Source organism: Artemia sp. Qi Xiang Cuo, chromosome 19, assembly GCF_049724085.1.
Source record: "Artemia sp. Qi Xiang Cuo chromosome 19, ASM4972408v1, whole genome shotgun sequence".
Taxonomy (NCBI): domain Eukaryota; kingdom Metazoa; phylum Arthropoda; class Branchiopoda; order Anostraca; family Artemiidae; genus Artemia; species Artemia sp. Qi Xiang Cuo.
In genome coordinates, this window is record NC_142812.1 from 24,662,836 (window position 1) to 24,690,821 (window position 27,986).

The 27,986-nt window shown below is 35.0% G+C and overlaps 1 protein-coding gene and 1 long non-coding RNA gene across 3 annotated transcripts in view; one reads left to right on the forward strand and one right to left on the reverse strand.

Annotated features, from left to right (window-relative positions):
- Window positions 1-27,799, reverse strand: LOC148940641 (uncharacterized). The gene is made up of 3 exons (XR_016143332.1): window positions 27,679-27,799; window positions 10,124-10,344; window positions 1-173 (listed from the first exon to the last, which is right to left on the reverse strand). It is a non-coding gene; the product is annotated as an uncharacterized LOC148940641 (long non-coding RNA).
- LOC148940642 (serine protease 42-like) overlaps window positions 7,787-27,986 on the forward strand; it is a 71,408-nt gene continuing 51,208 nt past the window's right edge. Inside the window, exon 1 of one of the 2 annotated variants that reach the window (XM_089104728.1) lies at window positions 7,787-8,274. The gene's annotated coding sequence lies outside the window, so the exon portion shown is untranslated. Of the gene's footprint in view, window positions 8,275-19,879; window positions 19,967-27,986 lie in introns of those variants that run through there. The other variant, XM_089104727.1, reaches the window with a different exon arrangement.

Below are 27,986 nucleotides of genomic sequence, written 5' to 3' on the forward strand. Positions count from 1 at the left end.
TTTTTTTCTTGAAGCAAAATTTAATCTACTCGAATATAAAAAAAAAAGGTATTTACAAAGCACAACGAAATAAATAAAATAAGTTAATAAGCACAACATTGGCTCTGAAAGACAGGAAGTTTCGGTGTTTCTTCTTCTTACGGAATTATCTGCCATTCCCAGAGAATCCATTTCTAGAAAAAAAAGAATATTGAACCGAAGTTCATAAAAAAAACGAATTCACCGTTGGTGAATTCGTCACAAAAATAAACGAGCTTCAAATAAACAGTGTGTCACTTCAGTTACAGATAGCCTACCTACCGAATATATAAGCATATACTAACAGTGATACTGCATTGCACAATGTGTACCAGCAGTTACAGGGGAAGAGGAGCAACTACCTTAGAAAAAATATATTGGTTTTAAAACTGCTCAGACTGCCAAACAAAGGTTTTTAATAAAGTTAATGCTAAAAGCGCAATTATTAATTAAACAAAACTTAAAACTAACAAATAAAAATAGTTAGTAATAAATTAACCAATAACAAAGCTCATAAGAACTGGTTTCATTTAGAAAAACCAGAAAAAACCAGAAAAGACCAGAAAAAAATGATTGCATTCTTCTCCCAAACATAAATTTATAAGTACCGTCCCCCTACCCCCACCCCCCAAAAAAAAGTTATTGAACGTTTCAAGTGAATACCCAAGTTGTGAGACAAAGCCACGTCTCATCTCTTGAGATGATCGGCAACCAACTGATTCTGATAGTAAAAGTATTCTGGAAATGTACTGGTTTCAGCCACCCGCTGTGTAACTTAGCATGATTAGCTAGGTGATATAAACATTTACCAATCATTTCAAATACGATATGCCTATCGAAACAAATTTCAGATCAAATATAATCAGTTTTAGTAATCTTGTATAAGTTTTGAGTTAATAAGTGAACTGCTTTCGGCATTTTAGCAGGAGTGCGTATTAAACTCGAAAAAAAGCAATATATCGGATTAATGACTTTCTTTTAATGATGTTCTGAAACGGAACTAAGGAGAAATGAAAGACGTGAATACCGTATGAAGGAAAAGCTCGGTGATTTAATAACCATCGAACGATTATTTTGGATGCGTTCCAGATTCGACAAAACGTTACTGAACAGTAACTTTTTCGTTCCAGCTGAATTCTTGTAATAGTTGGAACGACAGAAAAGTGGTTTTGAAATTGGTTTTGTAGCAACTTTCACTAAAAATAGTTTACAAGCATCTTTAGTAAAGTGAATCTACATTATCTTCATCAGGGTTACTATCAGATGAGAATTCATAGAAACTTATGTAAATTACACGTTTATAAGTTTAAAAGAGCCTAGTTACTTCGCAACCGTTCGCAGCGGAAAGGTCTTTTTTCTTGCTCTAATTTTTTGTGAAGAAAAACCTGTCTGACATTGCTGTTGTGAGCGTTACCAACACTGAATGATATATTTCTGAAATATTGAATCTGAAAAAATTGCCATTTTGTTTACGTGTAGGCTAGTATTTGTTATTGGGAACTATACATATATTTTTCAGGTGGGGAGTGAATTTATTGATAAGGGATTTTCCACAGTGACAATTTTTCATGGGGGTTGAAGTTTTCGGAGGGGTGAACTTTTCGGGGGAAACTTTACACTGGGGAATTAGCCAAAATTCCTATATGAAACTCTTTTTATTTGTCTTACTTTCTCTCGGTCGAATCAATTTTACATATGAAGATGTTAATGGTAACTGTCCGGGGTAAATTTTCACCTGCATTGAAATGTTTAGAGAATTTTTCCGTGAAGGGGGAGCCGGATTTACCGGTATTATTTAAAAAGTGATCAGAAATTAAATGTAAAAAAACAAGTTTTTTTCCACTCAAAGTAACGAGCAACATTGAAACTTAAAACGAGCAGACATTATTTCGTATATGAGGAGGGTTTTCCATCCCCCCTCAATACCCCGCTCTTAAAGCTTAAGCTTGACTTTTGTCCCAGTTTTTCAAAAACGATTCCAGAAAAAAACAAACGGTTGGAAAATTAGAACAATAAGGAGCTTTTTTAAGGGTACTAAAAACGTTAGCGTAAAGAGTAAGATATTGAGGAGGGGCAATCCCCCTCATATATGTAATAATTTCTGTTCGTTTTAAGTTTTCATGCTGCTCCTTACTATCAGTTGAAAAACATTGTTTTTTTATTTAAATTTTCCAGAGGACAACAATAATAATAACGTCAACTCATCGTGGGGTAAAGTCGCCTGAGTTTTAGACAAGACGGCACGCATTTACGGCACTCTATACGGATGTATATAGAGGGCACTCCATCCGACTGTGTCAGTTTCCTGGCTATATCATAGGGAACAGTTTAGCGCTGCCTGTAGTAAAAAGCCACAAGCCTTCAATACATTATTTATTTTCCCCCACGGCCATTTTACATGAAACAGGTGGTGGTAGAAGGTTGTTTTTATTTGGGGGGGGGGCTCATTGGATTTTAGATTGAAAGTTTGTGAGCTCATTTTAACAGTCAAAAGTGATTGGAGGGTATTGTGCCCCATCCCACGCCCTTTTAAGTTGTCCTCCCGTCCCAAAGTTATCCTACAATAGTTTGAAGATGGCCAAAATAGTATGAGGTCAAACCATTATGCCTATGGGGACACGACCTTCGAGAGCCCCCTGGTGCAAGAGCTGTAAGTTATGAAAGTTGTTCACTGTTTACGTAGAGCGTTGCCTATTGAGAAAGGGGGCTTGTTTAATTCTGGGCCTCTAAAAAGGGTTAGGGTAAAAAGGTGACTCTTTCAGGAGGTCGAGAGGGATGTTGAAGAAAATCAAAATGCACTACGTGCAACCCATAGTGTCAAAAAAGATGTATCAGTAATACCTCAGGAACGGTTGAGGGTATTAAGTTGAAAATTTCAGAGTTGATAGGGTAGTTGAAAATGATTGGATGGAAATTAGCCCCCTCCTCTTACCCTTTTTAGATGTATTCCTAGAACTGAGATTGGTTAGATTTAGAGATACCCGTTTTGTGTCTAATGGAAACAACTTTTGTGTCTTATTTTTTAACAAAATAATACATGCAACCACTTCAAGTGAAAAGGGTTATCATAAAAGCTTATTTTTTTAGGGGGGGGGGGGGTCATCCGATTGAAAATTGAAATTTTTAATGCTCATTTTACGAGTCAAAAACACTCGGAGAGAAACAAGCCACATCCCACGCACCTTTTAGCTATACAAAATTGACATTTATCAGATTTAGAGATACCCGTTTGTTGCAACTGCTTGCGACTGCGACTTCTTGTAACCTTGACTGCTTATGGATGCAACTACTTGCGATCGGGACTGTGACTATTTGTGACTGCGACTACTTGTGATTGCGACTAGTTGTGACAACAACTGCCTTTATTTGCGACTAAGACTACTTATAATTGTGACTACAACTACCTGCCATTACGACTACTTGCAACTACAACTACTTACGACTGTGACAACTTGTGACTGAGTCTGCGACTACTTGCGAAAGTGACTACTTACATCTGCGATTGCAATTCCTTGCAACTAGTGTTGGGTGATAATTTGATTAAACGATATATCGATATATGGATATTTTTACTTTCGATATATCGATTTCAATATTTCTTATAATTATTTTTTTTTGCTCAGATTAACTTTAAGGTTTGGCAAAATTCGATAACAAAGCAATTCAATAACAAAAAGAGCATTTTAGACAATTTTTTCCCAAATTTGAATAAAATACAGAAGAAATTCTATACGAATATTACATAAACCCTGATTTGGAATTCTTCGGGCTCAGGATAACGAAAAATAAGCCACTGGCTATTTCTGGCTATTGCCTTTGAAGCAAAATTTCAATATTTTCCACTGAGAAACGGTTGAGCCTTTCAGTGATTAAATAAATAAGAAATTGTTTTTTTTTTAACTGAAAGTAAGGAGCAACACTAAAACTTAAAAGAACAAAAATTGTTCTGTATATGAGGGGTATAACCCCTCCTCAATACCTTGCTCTTCACGCCAAAGTTTTTTTTGTATTTTAACAATCTCATTACTCTAATTAGACGGCTCTTGTGTTTCAGGAGTTCTTTTTAAGTAATTGGGGCAAAAAGTAAAAATTAGCGTAAAGAGCGAGGCATTGAAGACGGGGATTCTCTCTCATATACGGGATAACTTTTGTTCGTTTTAAGTTTTAATATTGCTCCTTAGATTTAGTGGAAAAATTTGATTTTTTATTTAATTTCTGATCTTTTTCAAATAATTCCAGAAAACACACCTTTTCCGTCCATGGAAAATCCCTCTTTTTGGGAAGTTCCTCTGGCGTAAGATCCCACATCCCTCCGACAATTCCATCCCTGCTGAAAACTCAACCAAAAATCTTGTTGCGGATAATTACGTCAGGAAAATTATTTTTCCTTTGAAAAAAGACTTGTTGTTCTTCTAATTTTTAACCGTTTTTCAAAACATGCCGAAAATTTTCCTCCATGGAAAATTTTACTGGAAATTCTCCACTCCCAATGTCTCAATGGAAAGTGTGTCCCCGTGAAACTCCCTCATCGAGAATCTTTACCGCGAAAAGAAAAATCCCCCGGACAATCGCAACTCCTTCGAAAGTTTTCCTTGGTTAATTTTCCTAGAATATCTCGATGTTAAAATCAAATTTGTAAGAAGAAAGTAAACCAAATATAAAGAATTTTTTATAAGAATTCTGGTAAATTCTCCGTTTATAGTTTCCCTTTGAAAGGCCTTCCTCAGAAACTTTCCTCCCCATGAAAAATTCTTCCTTGGAAAATACCCCTCACACGAAATTCTCCCAACATAAAATTCGCTCTCCCCCAAGAATGTCTGTTTACTTCCCAATAACAACAACTAAACGTAAACACTAGACAAACCTCATAGATTACAACCCTTTTCTCCACGGGCTTGAAGGGTCGTGTCATCTCCAGAGGTATGATACTTGACCTTTCAACTATGCTTATCAAAAGCGCTTAAAGGGTCAAAAATATAGAGAACTGAGTGGTCTTTGATATATATTTATTCTTTTGTTCAATTTCAATTCATGCATAATCTTTAGAACATTCTCTCAGGAAGATTCTTTCGAGTATGTTATTTTGAAATTGTTGTTGAATCAAAATTTTAGTTCAAGAACCGCTCCCAGCCTTGATTTCAAATTAAATGAAATTTATGCAATAATCATATTCAATAGAATCGAAACCAAAGCTCAGATCACCTTATACAACTTAAGAATTTGAAATAGAATCTTATATTTTAATTTTCAAGAACACATGATGAACTGGAGAAATATCCATAAAATAAATTAATGCCAAAACTTCGGCAAACAAAATTGACCAGAAATTAATATTTGAAAAACTTTCTGCAAAAGAAGTTTTCAAGAGAAAATCAAACAGCCAAATTAAAACTAAATAGGAGTAGAAACCAGGGGCGGATCCATGATTTTTATAGGGGGGGGGGCAAAATAGGTTGATCAAATAAACTTGCGTTAGGAGCAAGTTTAATTGACGCTATACACTACTTTAGAATACGTTAGGGGGCGCACCCCTCCCCCTCACCCCCTGGATCCGCCACTGTTAGAAACAAAGCCATATGACAATTAAAACCTAAAACGACCAGAAGTGACTATCAAAGAATAAATAAAAGCCTAAAGAACAGAACTTAGAAGGAATTGTCACAACAAACATAAAGATAACCGATACCAATATATTTGAAAAAATAAATTCTAAATAACTAAAAGTAAAAATGAATGCACAAGTCAAACTTAAAACACACAGGTGTTTGACGACTGCTCCCTCCTCTAACCGTAAACGTTCTTAAGGTTATGACGTCATTTCCCCTTTAGTGGAAATCAGTGTATTTTAAATGTTTTTCAAAGTTATAACATTGAAAAATAATAAACTTTATTTGAAAAATAATAATTACTGTTAAATAAAAACTTTAATTTTGAATGGCTGAGATTTCCCGAAGTAAATACCATTATATCTTAAACGTTCATTTTGTTTTTATTAGTTCATTCCAATGTCTTTATTATATTAATGATTTTAATTTTCGTCGATTTTTTGAAAAGTTTAGGCAAATTGTTCGAACTGCATATAGTTTTAAAAATAACTCAAAAGACACAATAAAGTTTTAAAAATTAGCAATTAGGAAGAGTTGAAGCTGCCAAACTGTGGTTTGTTGTAATTTACGTTCATTTTCAGTTGGTTTGAGCATTCAATTTAATTTTTAATTGCTTTAGAATCTATTTATTCATCAATATTAATATCTGTTATATTATTTTATCACGATTATTCATTTCAATTTCTATTCATTTTGGGTTTCGTACATTCTTTGATAATATTTTCTGATCGTTTCAAGTTTGAATTATTATAGGACTTCATTTCTACTCATCTTAAGTTTTAATATGGCATATTTCTTTTGTTTAAGAGACTTCTTTTTCGGAAAGCTTTTTTTATTTATTTACCTCCCGGATTGCCACTCTTTGAGCCCGCTTCAAAAGACAGTCCTGAACTATGGTTTTTACAGCTTCAAGGTAGAGATCAGGGGTGGCTCCGGCCTCTCTGGTGTCTGGGGAAAAATCTTGATTAGCATCCCCCTCCCCTACCTTCCAAAAAATTGTGGGCTACTTTTCAACAAAGGTTTCATTTATTAACAAAATTTACATTTATTAACAAAATTGAAATGCAAGATATCCCAGAAAACATTAAAATTAATTAAAGTTGGTCCACAAATAAATAAAAGTTCAAATAGAGATAAAATCCTTTTAATCGACAGTGTTTCAAAAACAGTGATAGAAATTCATAAAAATACCAGATATTTCAGTCACACATGCAGTGACCGTCATCAGTACCAAAATCAGAGTTTTACTACTGATGACGGTCACTACATATGTGACCGAAATATCTGGCATTTTTGTAAATTTCTATCCCTATTTGTGAAACACTGTCGATTAAAAGCCCTATTTGAACTTTTATTAATTTATCGTCATGGAAAGGCAGTGACGTCTCCGAAATTATCTACGTCATATTTATGTAGTTGGTCAACTAACTTTTATTTTTAGGGAATAGTGATGAAGATTTGCAAAAAAGAAAATTTTGGATTGAACTGGCATATACTTCCTGACAACTGCTTCATCTACTCTATTTTAATTAAAAATAAATTTCCAGAATTACAAAATGGTTAGATTATTTATTTAAGATTTTTGGACCCTGCACCCGGGGCAAGTACCTGCTCTCCTTTCCCCCTCTACAACTGATTCTGGTAGAGGTTGATGTTCCAAAAATGACTGACTGTCCAAATGTGGGCGTCACACAAAAACTGGATTTTATTAAAAAATAAAATTTAAACGGAATTGCAACATGGCATAACATTCTGAGTAAAGATATAAGTACCCATGTTATCACCTGTATGGCCTTTGCTTCGACTTCATAAATATCTATCACTTAATGTCATTGGTTACTTAAATGTTTCTCTTCTGATCCATATCATGCATTAATAATAAAAACATTTATTGAAAAGTAAATTTGACTAATATTTAATTTATTTAATATATGAATATATCAATTTATTTAATATGTAAATAAAACTTAATTTAATTAACTTAATTTAACTTGTGAATTTAAGTGTAAACTAATTGACCAGTTTTCGTGAAAGGGCTGTAATGCAACTAGTTCAAAGTTGGGAATTTCAGTCTTGTTGCATTTTAAAGTTTTTTGCCGTAATATCTGCGTCGTGACCGTATCCAGGGATGGAGGGGGGGATGCTGTGTTTGAGCCCCCCCCCCTTCCCTAAATTTCTTACGACTCATAAACATAACAAAATGCATTTAAACAAATTTTTGATGTTTTTAATCTTTTTTGTAAACCACCCACCCAACAAAAATACTGGATACGCCTTTGATCTGCAAAGTAAGTAATATTTGGTTGCGTAACTTGCAAAGACTACAACAATTGGTATCTACAGCTTTTATCTACAAATGGTCATTTCCGAAGCTAAAACGAAATTTTGGCGATCAGTCAACAATTTGTACGAAACTTTTTTTCTTTAATGTTGTAATGTGATCATAATTGCTTTGTACGGTTTGAAGTTAGAAACGCTTGAGCGGGTAGAACAAGAAATTTTGTTAATCAAATTTAAGGGTGTGATGGCATCGCTGTCATTGACCAGTTGTCGCTTCTTCCTCAATTATTACATCCCAAGCAGCTAAAAACGAGAAAAAAGGATTGTATTATCCACGAAATCGATGGTGAATTTCTTGTGAGAAAGAAAGGTATGGTATCTGTTTCTTAAAGGGAACATACTCAAGAATTATACCGTCAAAGATCTGACAAAAATCGGTTTGCCTCTCTGGAATTGATGATGATTTGATAATTTTGAGCGAAAAAACTATAATATAGGTATGTTTTAATTAAATATATAACATTTAGAGGTGGTTAGGGGTTATGTTAGGTTAGGTATTTAATATAATGCGTTCTCTGCGGCCTGCTTTCCATAATTCTTTGTCGTAGTTTACATAATTTTGTTTCTACAGTATTATATTATCATTGTGTTTTGGTATATTTCCTTAAGAATAACCTAACTTCACTTTTTGGGTGTGTTCTCTTTAACGGAGAAGTGTCAAAGGTACTTACGTGTTGTAGCGACCGTATTTTGTTCTTGACCTGTAATGAAAGTGGTTTTCTGTGTCCACTCGGAGACAAATCAGCTTAGCTTGAGCGAGAGAAACTACTTTGCCGGTATATTTTAAATAAATATTTAATAAGTATAGGTGAATAGCTTAGGTATTTAACATAATGTGTTCTGGGCGGCCTTCTTTCCATAATTTTTTTTTGTATTTTCAATGATTTTGGCACCAAAGTAATTTTTTTTTCGTCATATTTTGGTATATTTCATTAGAATTAACATACCTTCACTTCTTCGGTGTGATCGCTATAGCATCCATTACAAATAAACTATATCCAAACTTGCTGACATGTCTCCGAGTGTTTTCGCCTGTGTCTGGAATGTGGTGGGCAATAGTATTTTCACCAAAAGCCATATTTTTAAATTATTTAGACTTTTCCGACTAAAGTTTCTTTTCGCGTTCAAAAAGTTCTTTACTGCTTCATAATCTGGAAACGGCATGCCATTTTTAAAAAAAATCTAATTTTATAAAAAAAAATCACAAAAAAGGGTTTCCACTTTATCTAATCTTACAAAAAAAAAAAACTATTAAAATTCCACTAACATGTGATCTTTTGGAAGCTCAATGATAATTGGTAGTAACAACTACTTGTAAATGCCCTAGTAGCCTTGCGAGACAAGGTTGAATAATTCTATTGGGAGCTTATAAGAATATTGTATTTTGAAAGCAGATTTTGATATTACTCATGTTTTTTTCTAATTGTATGATGAAAAGAATGAGAGGGCCTCATGGGTCACATCCCACCCGCGAACCAGTAACTTGGAGAGCCCTGTTCTATGTCTATAGGTTAAGGCTTGGCACCCTTTGCACAGTAAGTTATACATAGAGTTGATTTTGAAAATTACCTTAATTTTTAATCTGTAGTAAATTGGGAGGGGGTACCTGCCCCTCCCCTGGATTTGTTTGTCCCCTAGATTTGGAAAATTATCCTTTTTGGTATTTTCATTTTAAAAACAAAAAAAAATTAAAAACCCCTTGGATTTAGAAAAAAAAATTCAGCCCTCCCCCTCTTTCTCATGAATTGGCACCGGTGCTATAACGGAAATCAATCATGAGCTTTTGTTGTCAGTCACTAACAAGGCCGTATCCAGGGGGGACGGTAAGGGGTTTGAACCCCCCCCCCCCCCCCAAATATTTTTCTGACTCGTAAAAACGTGACAAAAATGAATAAACAAATTTTGTATGCTTTTTTTTATTTTTTTTTGTGTACCCCCCCCTCCCCCCAAAAAAAGAGTAAAACCCGCTTTGAAAAAAAATCCTGGTTAGGGCCTTGGTCACTAAATACTTGTAATTCAAAAGATGAAATTTCAAGCTGCACTGGCTTAAAAAAAAATAATAATAATAATTAGCATTCAGGTTATACAAATATGATGCTTAACAGATGATTTTTAAGCTCTATGTATCTGTTCTTCAATAGTAATTCAGTTATAATTACCCTTGTGCAAGACGATTCCTTTCTTTGAAGCTTAGATTGGGGTCATCAACCCTTCTTCTCGGCGTTTTTCGCTTAGGTTGACTCAACCAGGCAACGGGGGCTTCATACCTAAATGCATGTGCCGTACCTGAATCGTTTGCAACTACTGCTATTGAATTGTCACTGAAGTATCCATATGGCACTGACTGGGAAAGACAAATAAATACAGAGAAGATGACAACCTAAAACAGGAAAAAAAAAATATTCAACTTACTTTATTCAACAAAATTAATGGCACTCGTATGATGAACACTCTACCGCTCATGTTGTTCATTCATTGACGCATTATAAAAACCGTTTTTTTTTCGTTAGTTTCTTTCAGCTGTGCGTGATCGTGGATAAGACAAAGAGAAGTGACAGAATAAATGGAAATATATAGTTTGGGGCTTGGGCTATATATTTGCACATTAGTGGGCGGGTGGTGGTGGTGGTAAAGTATTTGGACCGTGTGAAGTTTAAAAATAATTCTTACTACATAATAAACAGAACAATTGGAGACTGTTCTATTAGCTGGGCAACACGCAAGAAGTGAAGTTTGGTTAATGCTAATGAAATAAAACAAAATAGGATAAAAATATAATAGTTTAGAAACAAAATTCGGTTATATGTTTGCACATTAGAGGGGTGGGGGTAAAGCATTGCATATATTAAATACGTATCCTAACCTAACCTGGGTACCCTCCCCCCATCTTTAAACCCCAAAACTAAAGTTTAAATATAGTTCCCGGAGTGAGAAACCCCTTGTTTATTCTGCGTCAGATAGGAATTACCGGGTAATGCCTATTTAATATTTGCTTTTCTCGAGTGGCTGTCTCACGTGTTCCCCAGCTAATAGAACAATACCAATAAGTGTACATAACATATTAGGCATGCACACCCGCTATACTTTACCCCCACCCCCCTAATGTGCAAATCTATAGTCCAAGTGTGTTTCTAAAGTATTATATTTTTATCTTACTTTGGTATATTTCATTGGGATTGGGTGTCAGAGAAACATATTAAAAGAACATTAGGTAGGGCGCATATTATACAAGTACCAAATTACTTACTTCACTTACTTATTCTTTTATATTTTTCATTTTTTTTGTCTTTATGCTTGTTCTTTTATAGTTTTATACTTACTTATTATTTTTATTACTTACTTACTTTACTTTAAAATTATTCAACTTTATTCAACTTACTGTTATCATTCCATTCTTTTTCTGGCAGGTCTGCGCCCATTTTTTAATACTAGTGATATGCAGGATTGTATTCGAGATTAGATTATTGGAGAATTAGAGCATTGTACATCCGTCACTGTAAATTCCATTCATATCTTCCTCGTTGGTATAGGAACCGAGAGGTTAGTCGAATGTTTAGTGCCACCGATATATTGACATCAAACAGTTCGTGGTAACAAACTGTAAGTAAGGAGCGACCCGGCTCAATAGTAACCGAAACTCTAGAAAACGGAATTTTGATACCAATAGGTACATCAAAAGAATCAAATTTTTATGCTGATTTTGAATATATAAGTTTCATCAAGTTAAGTCTTGTCCATCAAAAGTTAAGTGCCTGAGAAAAGTTTGCCTTATTTTCAAAAAAAGGGGGAAACATCCTCTAAAAGGCATAGAACTTTAATGAAAATCACACCATCTGATTCAGTGTATCAGGGAAACCCTACTAGGCTATAGAAGTTTCAAGCTCATATCAGCAAAAATGTGGAATTTTGTATGTTTTGCCAGAAGAAAGATCATGGATGCGTGTTTATTTGTTTTTTGTGTTTTGTTTTTTTTGTCTTTTTGTTTATTTTCCCCAGGGGTGATCGTATCGACCCATTGGTCCTAGAATATCGCGGGTGGGCTCTCATTCGAACGGAAATTCGAAGTTCTGGTGCCCCTTTTTAAGTGACCCAAAGGGACATTGCTATGAAGGGGGCGTCGGATTTCCCAGCATTATTTAAAAAAACGATCAGAAATTAAATAAAATAGACAAGTTTTTCAACTGAAAGTAAGGAGCAACATAAAAAATTAAAACAAGCATAAATTATTACGTATATGATTGGGTTCGCCCCCTAGTCAATACCTTGCTCTTTACGCTAAAGTTTTTTTAGTACTTTCATAAGAGATATTTATTCTAATTAACGGTCTTTGTGATTAAGGAGTCATTTTTAAAGAATTGGAACACAATTTGAACTTTAGCGTATAGAGCTAGGTATTGACTAGGGGGGCGAATCCCCCCAATATACATCAAAAAAATATACGAATATAAAAGTTTGTTGCGTAACTTAATTCGTTAGCTACGCATATTTATTACTAATAGAAAAGTTCATAAATAAAATTAAACATCTTTGAGAAAGCAATTTAACCGAAAAAAAGGTAAAATTAATATACAAGTTTCGTTTTAGTTACTCATACACGGTGAGCCAAAATCAAAACCTGCATTAATTTAAAAACGTTCAGAAAGGAAATAAAAAAAGTTTTTTTAACTGAAAGTAAGGAGCGACATTAAAACTTAAAACGAAAAGAAATTATTCCGTATATATGAAAGGGGATGTCCCCTCCTCAACACCTTGCTCTTTACGCTAAAGTTTCTCATTGTTTTAAAGCGATAAAGAGTCAAACTTTAGCGTAAAGAGCAAGGCGTTGAGGAGGGGACATCCCCTTTCATATACGGAATAATTTCTGTTCGTCTTAAGTTTTAATGTCGCTCCTTACTTTCAGTTAAAAAAAACTTGTTTTTTTCTTATTTAATCTTATAATAAGCTGGATGCCAAGTTAAAAGAGCAGGCTTGCTTGTGGTCACATCTTTCCCATCATCTTATGCAATTATTTTGATTTGCATTGTTGTTTTTAAGGTACTTGTTAAATATCCCGGCTCAACCCAAGAAGTGAGGTCAGGTTAATCCTAATGAAATATACCAAAATATGATGAAATTATCATTAACAAAACTTTATCAACAAAGCTTTGAAAATGACAGCAGAAAATTATGGAAAGCAGGCCGCCCAGAACGCATTATATTATAACTACCTAATTTAACCAAACATAACCATAATACCGACTCTAAATTTTAAATAGATAGATAGATATTTATTGCAACAAAAGCCTTTTCGGGCCATGGCAAAATAACAAAACAAAAATAAATACAAAAAAAAACAACATTAAATTACTCACAATTCATCAAAAAAGTTTCTCTATGTGCCATACCCACTTACAAATTTACCCAACCTTCTAAAATCATCAAAATTTCTACTTTTTAAAAATTTTTCAAACCAATCCACCCCTCCAAAATCTGTTGAAAACACTTCCCTCCTCAAATTTCTTAACTCCTGGCATGTACCCACAAAATGGATAAGATCTTCCTCCTCTCCACACATAGGACACTGGTAAGGACCATTTTTAATCCTATAATTCCCAATATATTTCCTCCTTTCTCCAATACCCAAAAAATTACCACGAACCGAAATTACCCATCTTAAATCCTCACTACTTATCCCCGCTTTAAAGTAAACTTCCTCCCCCCAAACCTCCTTTGCCAGCCCCAGGGACGCCGAGGATGATATTTAACTAAAATCTATTTGTATTGTAGTTTATTTCTTTCAGATTCAAGCTATGCTGATTATCAATGAGTACATACTGAAATACAGAGAGAAACCGGTTTTACTCAGATCAAAAACATGAGTGGGGTCGGGATTTTTAACAAGTAGGCCTACAGTTTTTTTATATAGTTAATATCGTTTTGTACGTGTTTCTTCTGTATATGTTTTTATTTTTATTTTCTTCTATTATTTCACTTTTTTATAATGTTAGTGGGTCAAAAGTAAATTATTATTATTCACAAGCAATAATACCTCAAATATTTTAAGGGGAAGAGGCTTTTCAAGCCAATAGAAGGGGAAAATGTCGCCATTCTTCGTATGCAAATGTCCTATCGGAGGCGACAAGTGCATATGCATAGTTTATATCAAGAAATCACAGCCCAGACTTGGCTGTCTAACAGGACACTTTTGGTTTTATCGGGAGACACCAGGGCATTTATTCACCGCGGATGGAAACTTTTGTAGGTTCAGCCTTTTCATTACCTCTTTAGGAGTGAAATTGTTCTAGTGCCCGAAAATTCATCCGAGAAAAACATTATTAAATATTTTGACCCATATATCTTTGACACTAAAGAATCTTGAAAAGCTAAAAAAAAGTGAATATACATTAAAAGTGAATATCATTACCTGACAATCCAAGATTAAACGTAAAGAATTTTTTTATCTTAAATAACACGAGGGAAAAAAGTGTAGGATAATTGTGCTTTCAAGTTTGTTTCATGTAAAGATGAAGCTGCACAAGGGAAGCTAAAACACATGGCACCAAATAGCATAGAAGGTATAATTGTCTTTGAAAATCAACAAGGTTAGAATTCTTACGGACGAAGAGCATTGCAAATTTGTCTATTTAGTTTTGTTCACGGTTCATTTATTTTCACGGTTCAACGTGGCAACACTAACGAAAATTTGGTACTGACCTAAAAACTTGATAATTTTGAAACAACCAAAAACAGGATCTTGGAACATCATGGTTTTCAAAGGATGAATAGAACTAAGATGGTTCAAGGGGTAAAGGAGGTTCTTGTTTTGATGTCCTTGGCACTTGGCTGCTTTATGTCTTGGACCTGGCTTCAAGTTTTCTTAATATTTCAAGTTTAATTTTTTCTTAGGTATTATGCTAATCAAAGTTTAGTTTATACAAAGCTGGGCGACTTTGATCTTGCAGTTAGAGATGCAAATACTTTTCTTTCTTTAAATGAAGATGTCTTTTTTATGAATATACTTCAATTTAAGTTAATTTCAGGGTTTCAGTTATTTAAGAAGTATTTAAATCATAATAAAGTTCATAACGCAAAGAGCGCTATTCTAAGAGTCTTATAAACCATCAAGTTTGTTGCTAATTGTTCTGTTTGTTGATTGAATTGTTCAATTCTAAACAACAGTGCATCGTACTGACTAACCGAGTCCTCTATTGACAATTAGAAAGAGCTGAAGAAATTATGTTAGATGGTTGTCTTTTCTCCAGAAATTTGGTTTAACTGAATAGGACAATTACGCTCTCAGGCCTTGATATGATTTTTTACCCCCCCCCCCCCCTAGAAAACAAATTGTTGATAAACCAGCCTTAATTCTGGATTTTTTTTCGCCACAAATTCCCAAAATTGAAGGGAGGATGCATGATTTTTTTTCGTGAAGACACAGAAATATGTATTTTTTTCAAATGTAGGGGGGAGCATTTTTTTAGGATGTTTTATACAAAGATACAAAACAGGATGTCTTCAAAATCTAGGACAGTGGCCTTGGCTCTCTTAGCGCAATAGCATTAGTTTGAGTAACATAAATCAAAAATTAAGAACCGCGGGTTGTTTGTATTTTCTGCATTTGTGCTGTTCATGCTGTATTTGTAACTATAACTTATATAGGCGTATACTACGTGGGCGCATGCTATGACGAGCATTCCCACTCACACCCCCCCCCCCTCTGGAAGACAAAGAACGCCCACAAATTTTGGGTGTTTTAGTATACAAAGAAATACGACACTCACAAGACAAAAGAAATCCCTTTTTCAATCTTGTTACGTTCCATCAACTTCTAGAGTTGTTGCTGTTGAACAGCTGCTCATAAGAAAATAAAGTGATTATAAACATTTGCTGTTTTTACTCGCCGAAAATTATTGTGGTACATATTCATTTGTTTATTAACAGAACCAATTGTTTTTACCGAGTACCCATAAGAAATTGGGAATTCCTGAGTCTATAACAAAGTTATGACAGAGAACAATAATTTTGCTCCCCTTTATGGCTGGTTCAGCCTCCCTTTCCATTAAAAGCTCCCAGGCATTCCCGATTAAAGATTTAGGGTTCTTAAAAACGCTGGTTTTTAAGACAACGCAAGTACATTTGTAGTCAAGTAGCGTTGTTGACAAATAGACTAGATGTCTGTTTTTAACAAAGTATAAACACATACAAAGTACTGACAAAACTCTCCAAAAGTAACACCGCGTACCTCAGCGCCTCTAGACGCAAAATGCTGTACTACTTAATCGCTCCAAGCCAATAAATTATGCTAGAGCGTGATTCATACGTCGAGTGACTGGGTAATTGTCGAATATTAGCAGGTTGAAATTAAAGAATAAATCGGGCGATATGGATATAAAGAAAAAGTATTGTGCTTAAAAAACTGATTATTATTAAGCGTTGCCGGCTAGCAACCAGAATGGGCGTTCGATGCTTTTTCGAAGGGTGCGATATTAATCGAAAAAATGCAAAAGAAAAAGGAGTCAAATTACTTGCTTTGCCAAATAACAGGTAGGCTATGAAATGTTTTGTTTTTTTTTTAACTTCAGAAAAGTTCTATTCTATTACCATAATGAGATAGCTAAGAAATAAACATACCATGATCTACTTAGAATTCAATGTTGTAGGCTATCAAAATATAAATTTATAAAATTACAGAATGGCGGGATTCCTTTCCTCCCCTAGATTCTATAAAAAAAACTTTTCGAGGAGACAGAGAGATTCGGAATAGGGCCCCAGGGCAAAGACCCGAACCCCGAGTGAGCCGAAAACTAGCAAATACTGACCGAGTCTAGGCTAAAGGTTATAGGCTAATGAGAAATCCGGAAATTGACCGTAGTTATACACGTTTTATTGGGTTAGTACAAAGTTGTAGCCTAATCAGTGAGAAATAGTTAGCAAGCAAAAAAGATTAAGGGAAAGATTATACAATTTTACACTAATTATAAAGACAATAAATGACCGGAACATCACAGCTGTATTATAGCTCAATTTCAAATACTTTGGCTACTTACCCCCAAACTTATGGTCAATTTATCGGAAGGTGCACCTTTTAATGGTAAACTCCAATATTTCCAAGTTTCAAAGCAAAAAAAAAAGTTATGCAGAAAAGACTAGCACGTTTTAAGCCTCTCGAATCCAAGTTTCGTCTTAGACACTATATTTTTTTCTTTATTGTTTCCATTTATTGTTTCTTTATTGTTTCAATTTTTACGTGAGTAAAGGTTTGTTACATCCGAAGGCCGCAGGAACAGCAAAGGTTGTAAATTTCTTTGATAAGCTGTTCGACTGCGTTAATTCTCTTGGATTTTTAGAAAAAAAAAATATATAGACGCCCAATTTGTAGGGAAAGCGCATCATTCCAATTTTTTAGGTCGGCCAGTTCATTTTTAGGCGATTTAAAATTTGTTAATAGTGTGGGGAAAGATGTTGGGAAAACAATATTGCAGAGGGATGGCAGCTGACTATTTCTGCCATCCTCGGTCTATCAGAAGATTTGATGAAGCATGGGTTTAAATATGTTTATATGAGGAGACTTAACCAGGATAGTCTAGAGCATTTCTACGGCTTACTACGATGCTCTGGGGGTTTAAACGGTAAACCTACTGCGTCGCAATTCTCCTGCCCTTTACAAGCAAGCACAGTTTAGAAGCTGTTCTGTTTCTTCAAATTCGACGGGTACTTGTGAAGCACTTTCTTTCCATCAACCTCTTTTATCCGAAGTTTTTTCATCAGTTACCCCTCATGCAAAAAGAATTGTGCAAGCCGGACGTGATAGCAGCGACATTCATGAGCCTCACGAGTTTGATTTTGATGAGAATGTTGAGGTTTTCACCTTAACAGAGGAATCAAATTTTGCATACGCAGTGGGGTATTCTGCAAAAAAGATTCTGGAAAAGCATTCGTGTGATAAGTGTAGAACTGGGTTATTTGAATCAGGTATTTCTCTTTTTGATTCAGTGTTTGATTTCATGCGGATGAAAGTTTATGAAGAAGCCAATTCAGACTTCTCAAACCTTTTTGTTCCTGCAATCTCCTTGATTGAGTATTGCAAAAAACTAGAGTACATCATCCAGACTGAAATGACGCACTGCTGGAACGAGGGAATCGTACGGCGAGCATGGGAAAGAGCGTCCCAACTGTTAATCCCAATTTCGTGTGACCTATTTCCTCGCGAGTGTTTTGTACAGTACTTTTTTCGAATACGTATCTTCTACATTACTAACTTTGAAAAAAAGAAGATGGACAGAAGTGCTCTCTGCGTAAAAAATAAAAGCAGCTAAGTTAAAAGCATTTACTTTTAAATATTTTTTTTATTCCGTGGTTAACCATATTTATTTGTTCTTATATTGTTTGAATTTGCTAAAAACGTTTTTGGATAATTCTGAAAAGAATTTTTCTAAAGCAATGGTACTTCTAGCGATTTTCGATTCTCTTAAAACTATTTTACAGAAATGAAAAATATGTTATGGAATGATTGCCAATTATGATTTTGGAATGGAAAATTATTCAGTGAATTAATAAGTTGGGATTATTTATTTTCTTGTTTCTTTTATTCTGTTGCAATTAAAAAAAAGAAAAAATTGGAAGAACTATTAATACAGCGGTCATGTACCATTAAACCACATCTGCAAACCCACTTCTGATCAAGATTATCATTATCCTAACTGTTCTTGAAACTCACTCCAACGTTTTGGGGTAGTATTTTTCACAAGAAACTCATATGTTTGTTTTTATCAATCAATAGTAATTCCTCTTCGTTTTTTTTTTTGCTTTTTAGCTTTTTCTTTGATCCACAAGTAGCGATGATGTTCCACGAGAAAATACGTTAACGCTTCGAAGGAGAAGTGAAAGAACTCTAGAGAATAGCATACTGATTTTCAAACGAAATTGTTTTACAACAAACTACATCGTTTTCATTTTTCTTTCCATTATATAATAAAGCACACTTTTATTCGTCTGTTTCGTATTACTCGTATATAGGACTAATCTGGTTTCAAATAAGCTCTGAAAAAGCGAGCTAAATTTGTGCGAAACGGAAAAAAAAGTCTGAATCAGTTGACGAGTGCTCCATACACTCAGTGCTCCATAGGATACTATAATTAATTTTGCAGCACACAAAAATAAAAATATATGTAAAAGCTGCTCATGAAACAAAGCATCCCATATGTGTGTGCTTTTTTTTGCTTTCTTTCCGAAGAATATAGTGGGCCTATATCAGCAAATCCCGGCCTCCAATCAAGGAGCTTAGGGGACAAACAAGAAGTAAATTTCGTACGGTTCTGAACCAAATTAAATAAAAGTAGATTCTATCAAATACTATCATTACAATTTAAGCGGCTAATTTCTTTAATTCAGTTGCCATGCAGTGACAGAAAAAAATATACTTTCGAAATAAATTATCATATTTTCAAGTTTTGACGTCAATAACATTGAGAAAAAGGGATAGATTAGAGGAAGATGAAAACAATTGTAATAATCAAAGCAATTTTCCATTCGATATACGGGTATTTACGCGTAGCACTCTCAAATCGTAAACATAGGCGTTATAAATGGGTATCGGTAAACATCACATAAAATCTAATAGGGTAGGGTGAAACTATTTCAAAATAGAAGGCATTAATTTAAATATGCTCCGCAATAAAGCACCCTCATTTTTTCATTGTCCTAATTCTAATCACAAGCTTTATATCAGGATCCGTCTCTTTAATTCAGAACACATCTGATCGAAGCATATTCACCTACGGAACCGGTTCCGTAGGTGACTATCAAACTATGGAACAAGTATAACGGCCTACGCAACTTGAAAAATTTAGGCACCAGGTTCGCATCGTCTCCGGAGACGCGGACAAAGGGTCACTTTTTTTGTGTGGAGAGGATAGGTTTTGTCAGTACTTGTTGTATGTGTTTACACTTTGGTTTTTAAATGGGTACTAATATAAGTTGGCGTTCTTGCCTATGATGGAACAAATATTATTTCGTTATTGATGGTATTTTTTTTTAGACATATTTGCCTTTTTTTTACATGGGTATGTTGACAGTATTGTCAAATAGCATCGTCGAGGGGGGCGGGGGATCTAATGAGTACCAATTATTCTATTTGGCCATTAAAAAGCGAGCTTAGAAGTAACCCCAAATATCAGTATCAGTGAACGAACAAATCCCCGTCCAATTTTCACAGCCATTTGATCTATGGGATGAAGCTGGGGAAAATTATTTATTATTTCGGTTATACACAATAAAGGAGGCTTTCTTTGAAAATTAATGTTCATTCTTGGGCCATAAAAAACATCAGCGGTTTGTGAGCAGTGTTGATAGTCCCACCCCGAAGAAGGCTTAAACTTACAGAATATAAATGTCTAACCCATATGAGTACTCGATACGTTAGACTAGAGTCACTTTTGACATACTTGGACAGTAAATAGTAACATAATTCAGCAACATGGACATAGGCCACATTCTGACTAAAGCTCCCCCACTTTCTCAGAGCCGCACTAAATTCTCAGAAATGGCGATACTACACTAACGGTCTACATTTACAGTTAGTGTTTTTTTTATCACATTCCGGGTGCTAAACACAGGGTCTATCCCATGCCAATACAGCCGCTAACTTGGACCATCTCTCCTGAATTTGGAAGTTGATCTGAATGAACTCGATCGATTTAACTCTCATTTTTTCGATAGTTTCGTACTCTGATTCTAGATTTAGTTTCATTCCTCTGTAAGGGCGAGCTGCTCTAGTTTAAAAATGAATTATAGTGCCTCTACGCATAGTCGTATTCGCCAATGTCCTTAGTAATATCCCACTTGCTTTCTTTAATTTCTTTTTTCTTAGAATGAATATGTCATCATGTAAAAGATAAGTGTTTTATATCATCTTGTATGACGTAGATAATTTCAAAGACCACACTGTCTTTCCATGACGATAAATAAAGGTTCAAATACGGATAAATCCTTTTAATAGACAGTGAAAGTCTACAAAAAGTACTTGACATTTCGGCCAAACGTGCAGTGTTTTTTTTGGGAATTGTCAATGTCTATTAAAAGGATTTATCCCTATTTGAACTTTTATTTATCATCATGTATATGAAGATGCAGTTTTGGTCAAAATTTTATTTCAATCTTATCTTTTCTTACTTACAAAGGACACTAGCTATAGAAATTAGTTTTCAAACAAGCCCTTAAGCACCTTTCTATGATGTTTCAATGTCCCACAAGAATAAAAAATGAGACATCCATGCCCTCTTCATGATTTTTCCTGTTGCTCCAAATGGGAGACGGTAATTCTCCTATACAGGTTTTTAATTATGATGATTCCAATGGTACAGTTTTCATCTTGATCTGACACCATTTTTGAGAGGTTTAAGGTTATTTGTCAAAATAAAGAGGTTTAAGGTTATTTGTCAACATAAAGAGGTTTAAGGATATCCCTATTCGAACTTTTATTTATCATCATGTATATGAAGATGCAGTTTTGGTCAAAATTTTATTTTAATCTTGTCTTTTCATACTTACAAAAGACACTAGCTATAGAAATTAGCTTTCAAAAAAGCCCTTAAGCACCTTTCTATGATGTTTCAATGTCCTACAAGAAAAAAAATGAGACATCAATGCCCTCTTCATGATTTTTCCTGTTGCTCCAAATGGGAGACGGTAATTCTCCTATATAGGTTTTTAATTATGATGATTCCAATGGTACAGTTTTCATCTTGTTCTGACACCATTTTTGAGAGGTTTAAGGTTATTTGTCAAAATTTTCACAGTTTTGTTTTCGCAATAAAATTTTACGATCAATGTTAATAGAACTAATAATTAGCATTCCTGATTCTTCTTTAAATGACCGTTCTTCCTGACTTGACGATTGTTTTTTTTCTAAAAATCGTGTTTTTAAATTGTCGGTTACTTCTGAGCTAGAATTTGTTCTTAACTAGGTTGCGTCTGACTCGAAACCATAATTGTTAATGGAGTAATATAAGTTTTGATAATCTGCTTAATAGGAATAGCCAATCAGATTGCATATATACATCTTTGCCTAGGCTATTAGCAACTTCATATCTTTAATCTAATAGATACAGCCCCGTCCAAGCAGGGACGAAGCTAGGATTTTAAGTTTGGGGGGGGGATATAAAGAATTTGCCAACAAAATCGTTCAGTCTGCCGACAACTGCAGACACTTAAGCAAAATTAAGACGCCCAAAGTTCAAAGGCGTCAACACGCAGTCCCAACGCATTAGACTTTTTTTTGGGGGGAGTCCCCTCCCCTTAGCTGTGCTCCTGCCTCTAAGCCCAAAAAACAAGATTATGGAGTTAATATGTTTTGATTCTTTTCAGGCTTACTTGAAACAACTGCTAGAATTCACTGATGTCCTCCCTATGAGAAGGAGCAGGGATAGGAAGGAAGGAGTGTAGGGATAGTAGGTTCAATATGCAGACTAAACATAAATTAGTTAAATCAAATCTTTTATTGATTTGAAATATCTATTCATAGACATATCTAATCATAAGATCTTCAAAACTACCTATTCATACAACTTCAACTAAACAAAATATTAAAGCGTTCTTTGAGAGCGGGGGAAATTTACTAATATACTCATTTCCTACAGTTTCATTTCTTGAGAGATAGTCTTATGCTTAGTGTGGTAGCATTTAAGCTCAATTGATTTTAAAAGGTTTCAAATGGTCGGAGAGCTCTTTCAAATCTAACTATAAAAAAAATAGCTTACAACGACTGATAATCCTATCATGCTTGAAGAGCCGTGATTGCTCAGTTGATATAGCTTCTTTGTTAAGACTAAATCCGTAAATGGAAACTGCCTATTTTATCTCTAATCAGGTGTATCCTGAGATGACGGTTAAAAGTCGTAAATAACCCATCCTTAAATTGATGGGTGCATTGTCCTCTTAACATCACTTAATTGAGGTGTTGTTTATTTAGAGGTGTAATTAGAGGTGTGTTACTCAAAAGAGGTGTAAATTCAATTATGCGATATATATCAAGCATGGATATTAGCTTTAATTTTCAGGTTGGCTCAAGTTTTCGAAAGATTGCTTGGTTGAAAGATGAAATTAGCACTTCCCTATTAATTTTTGTGATCTAACCAGGTTTGGTGTATTAAAAAAGCTATCAGACGAGGTATAATTCCAAGTATTTAAGGTTGTAACTAAATTCACCATCACACTACTTCCCGGACAGAAAGTCACCAATGCACAACTCACTACCTTTCTTATAATCAACCACTACAAAGCTCCAAACCTATGCAAAATACCCCCCCCCCCACACACACCGCTTCTTATTTTTAATACACATGTAAAGTTTCATATGTTTAGGCCTACTATATATCAAATATTTAATATTTTAATGTTAGATTAGATTTTTAGATTAGATTAACTTATTACAAAAACGACCTAGTTAAACATGATCCATAGCTAACCGCCCATGGGAAGACATAAATGCACTGGCGCTGGGCGGTTTTGAAGAGTACGATTAGAGCTTACTAAAGTTTTTTTTTTTTATGAAAGGGCAACTTTTTTTTTACTTGAAACTTAAAGCCTTTGACAAGAAGAATGACTCAAAAAAATTATTGTGTAAAAATGAATGTTTTTCTTTTTCGAGGCTGGGGGCCTCGCCAAAACACACCAATGAGTCACATAATGTCAGAAACATATTTTTTGTTACCTTTCCAAAATAGTTGAATTTGAAATAGAAACAAAAATGGATGCAAACAAGCCCTTCAATTTCAAAACTATTCAGTGTATTCATGGGCGTAGGGAGGGAGGGGGGCAGGCGGGGTGGCAGCTGCCCCCCCCCTACACCTTCAAACTTATATTAGATATGGCTGAAAAAGCAGATGGTTTGGGAAAAGCAGTTGATAAAACTCCATCACACTATCGACTTCCCCCCCCCCTAGACAATATGCTGCCTAATGCTGCCTACGCCCGTGAGTATATTATCGGCTTCTAAAATATTAAATATTATACGAGATACCAATACATCAGAAACAGGGTTTGCTTTCAGTAAAATTAAATAAAAAGAAAATTCAACTGAAAGTAAGGATCCGAATTAAAATGAGCAGAAAATGTTCCGTGCATGAGGGGGCTGCCCCCTCCCAAGCCCCTCGCTAGTTAAACTTAAGGTTTTTATTGGTTTAAAACAGCTTTGTATTCCAATTCAACTGCCCTTGTGTTTTAGTAGTCGTTTTTAACAAATTTGGGGGGGGATTCAAACTTAAGCGTAAAGAGCGAGAAGATGTGGGACAGGCAGCCTTCCCCCATGCACTGAAGTATACGCCTGTATACTTCAGTTCAGTTGGAAAACGCCTGTTTTTATTCACTTTCTGATCTTTCTCAATCCATGCCTAAAAATCTCCCTCCCCCCTTCGTAGAAATCTTTATATATATATATATATATATATATGTGAAGGCACATTGAGGTATTGAATTTAGATATTGAAATTTGCTTTTTAAGTATATGGCACCTCACCCCTACAAAATAACCCTCCATTCCCCCTTCATAATCCCTTATGTGCGATTGTTTAAAGCTGAACGTAGTTCTATGAAAAAGCAAGTGAATTAACATAGTTAAATCAAGCCTTAAGATAAATTTATATTTTAACCATTTATATTGTATGGACTATGTGACTTCTTAGGAAAGAAAGCGCCGCCATGCGGCATGATACTTTTAAATCGATTAGCTATATAAGAATTATCAGTCGATGGCAGCTTGGTCCTGTTTGGGCTAAAATCGTAGTTTGGTACTATAAAATGGCAGAAAATCCCCTTTTCCCGTGGCATAAGCTTTTTGATCACTGGAATAGGGCATTAGAACTTTTAACGTTCGTCCGATTGAGTCGTCTCCCAATCTTCTAGGACCACTGATTTGATACGATCACTCATGGAAAAAAAGAACAAATAAACACGTGCATCCGTGACCCTTCTTCTGGGGAAAAAAATTGCAAAGTTCCAAAATTTTTGTAGATAATAGCTTTGAATGTTTACAGCATGGTTCTTTGATATGCTGGATGTAATGGTGTTATTTTCATTAAGATCACTTGCCTTTTTGGTGACGTTTTCCTCCTTTTAAAAAAATCCGGTAGATTTTTTCAGGCTTCGATTTTTTGGTGACGTTTTCCTCCTTTTAAAAAAATCCGGTAGATTTTTTCAGGCTTCGATTTTTTGGTGACGTTTTCCTCCTTTTAAAAAAATCCGGTAGATTTTTTCAGGATTTGATTTTTTGGTGACGTTTTCCTCCTTTTAAAAAAATCCGGTAGATTTTTTCAGGCTTCGATTTTTTGGTGACGTTTTCCTCCTTTTAAAAAAATCCGGTAGATTTTTTCAGGCTTCGATTTTTTGGTGACGTTTTCCTCCTTTTAAGAAAATCCGGTAGATTTTTTCAGGCTTCGATTTTTTGGTGACGTTTTCCTCCTTTTAAAAAAATCCGGTAGATTTTTTCAGGCTTCGATTTTTTGGTGACGTTTTCCTCCTTTTAAAAAAATCCGGTAGATTTTTTCAGGCTTCGATTTTTTGGTGACGTTTTCCTCCTTTTAAAAAAATCAGGTAGATTTTTTCAGGCTTCGATTGGTTTCAGTTGCCACTGGCCTGAGTCGCTCCAGTTCGTTACAACTAACTGTTTGATAGCTAGATTTAGAGTATACTAAAATGTAGTTAAGATATACCCTCGTAAGGTCCACGCGCTGAAAAAAATTAAAATTTACAACTTCCGCATAAACAATATTTCCATCTAATTTTCCATTGTCCTGATGTAGATGCTTCTGAAGAGCCGCCTACCGAAATCCCTTAAAAACTCCGAGTTTATTGCTGATAAGTTATGACTATTTCAGGTGCACCAATTGAGGGAGCATTTGCTCCCTCCTAGATTTTCACTCTCCCCCCTTAGATTTTGAAAAATACCTTTTTGTTTTATAAATACCTTCTTAATAATCGATCAAACAAAATAGCCCCCTAGATTTCAAAAATTAATTTGCGCCTCCCTTATATATTTTTGTGATTTAGCGCCAGATTCTTTTCTTTACCTATCGTTTCTTAGAGGTGCATAGGCATAGAATAGCATTGCGACGTACACACAGGGCGAAAAAAAAGAACGCTCGGTAAAACAAATGTTGACGGCAACAATGCGGGCCGTCCTGAGAGTTCACCCTCATTTTAATTCAAGAATACCTTGCACTTGCCTGAATATAGACTTGTGTAACGACATATGTGGAGTTGTCACATGTGGGGAAAGTGAAAAAGGAAAACCTACCAATTTTCAGCTACTGGGGAAAACAATCATCTCTTATTAGGCTATGGGTGAAAAACAACACGGGAAGGGGAATGAGTTTTATTCGACTACTTTCGGCCTACATTGGGCACTAGAATGTACAATTTCAAATTGAATGAGTCCTCACCCCCCTCCCCAAAAAGTTTCCACTGCTACCACTCTTCCGGCTACCCAGTTTTATAAAGAGTCTGCTACTGGTCATTTGAAACAGGCTAGACACTGAGAAAAAGGCATATTAGAATCTGCCATTTGGGATTGTAGCTAGCGTCCCATTTCAGGTTAGGGCTGCAGTCAATGGAGGGGGGGTGATTCTGAATTCCTCATTTTCTAAAACTAGGTAAATGTGTTTATGCTAGTGACTTTGATACATGAATTTAAACTCAGTAAGTTTAGAATATGCAGTTTCCCAGTAAAAATCAAGATTCCACTAACGTGGATTCTTCATCATCTGGGCCATCAGCGGCTGGGGGGGTGCACTGTCAAAAAAAGATCATTATATTTGGAAAGAGCATAAAAAAGGAACCTAATAGTACTACTCTTTATGTTGTCCCCGGTACTTATGTATTATAGCGACCTATCTCAAGAAGTGAAGTTAGGTTAGTCCTAATGAAATATACCTAAATAAAATGAAAATATAATACTTTACTAAGAAAATTATGGAGGCTACAGCAAATAAATATAGAAAGCAGGCCACTCAGAACACGTTATATTAAATACTTAACCTAACTAAAATAGCAACTCTATATATTAAAAATTATATTAAAATATACCAATATAGTAGTTTATCTCACTGTACCTAAGCTAATTGTCTCGGAATGCAGACAGGCAAACCGGGATACTTTTCAATTAGCTGGTACTCACGCGAGAAGTCAAGTTTGGTTAATGCTAATGAAATAAACCAAAACATAATGAAAATATAATAGTTTAGAAACAAATTTGGGCTATATATTGCACATTAGGGGGATGGGGGAAGGGTAAAGTATAGCATGTATTAAATACATAACCTAACCTAGGTACCTCCCCCCCTAAATCCCCAAAAACAAAAGTTTAAATATTGTAAACGAAATGACAAACCACGGTTTTCTATCCAATTCTCTGTTGAAAGATACCCGTATGACTAGTTTCTTAAGCATCTCCCGTGTACAATATATCGCGTGGGTGCCAGCTAATTGAAAAGTACCCAAACCGGTTTTGCGCAGACAGATTAGATCAAACTTCTTGAGTGGGGTCGCTATAATACATAAGTGCCATGACCATGTCTCCTTCAGAACAGCCGTTAAACTGCAATTTTGCCCCAATTTGCTCATTCTCCTGGGCTCCATTTCCTTGAGAAATATTTTGGTATTATGCTTAGGGTGGTAGCATATAGACTAGATCAAATTCAAAGGCTTGGGACCTCTGCCTAATCTATCAAACAACGTAACTTACTATAACCGATAATCCTGTCATGCTTGAAGAGCCGTTGATTGCTCAGTTAATAATAGCTGCTTTGTCAAGACTAAACCCGTAAATGCAAAACAGCTTATTTTATCTCCATTCGAGTGCATCCTGAGATTGCGATCAAGCATCATAAATAACTCATCCCTAAATGACTGGGTGCAACGCACTCATAAGAGCACTTAATTGAGGTTTTAGCTAATCAGTTACGCAAACGACGTGTAAATTCAATTATGTGATCTATTTTAAGCATAGGTGTTAAGTTTAATTTTCAGGTTCGTAAAACTTTGAAGTACATG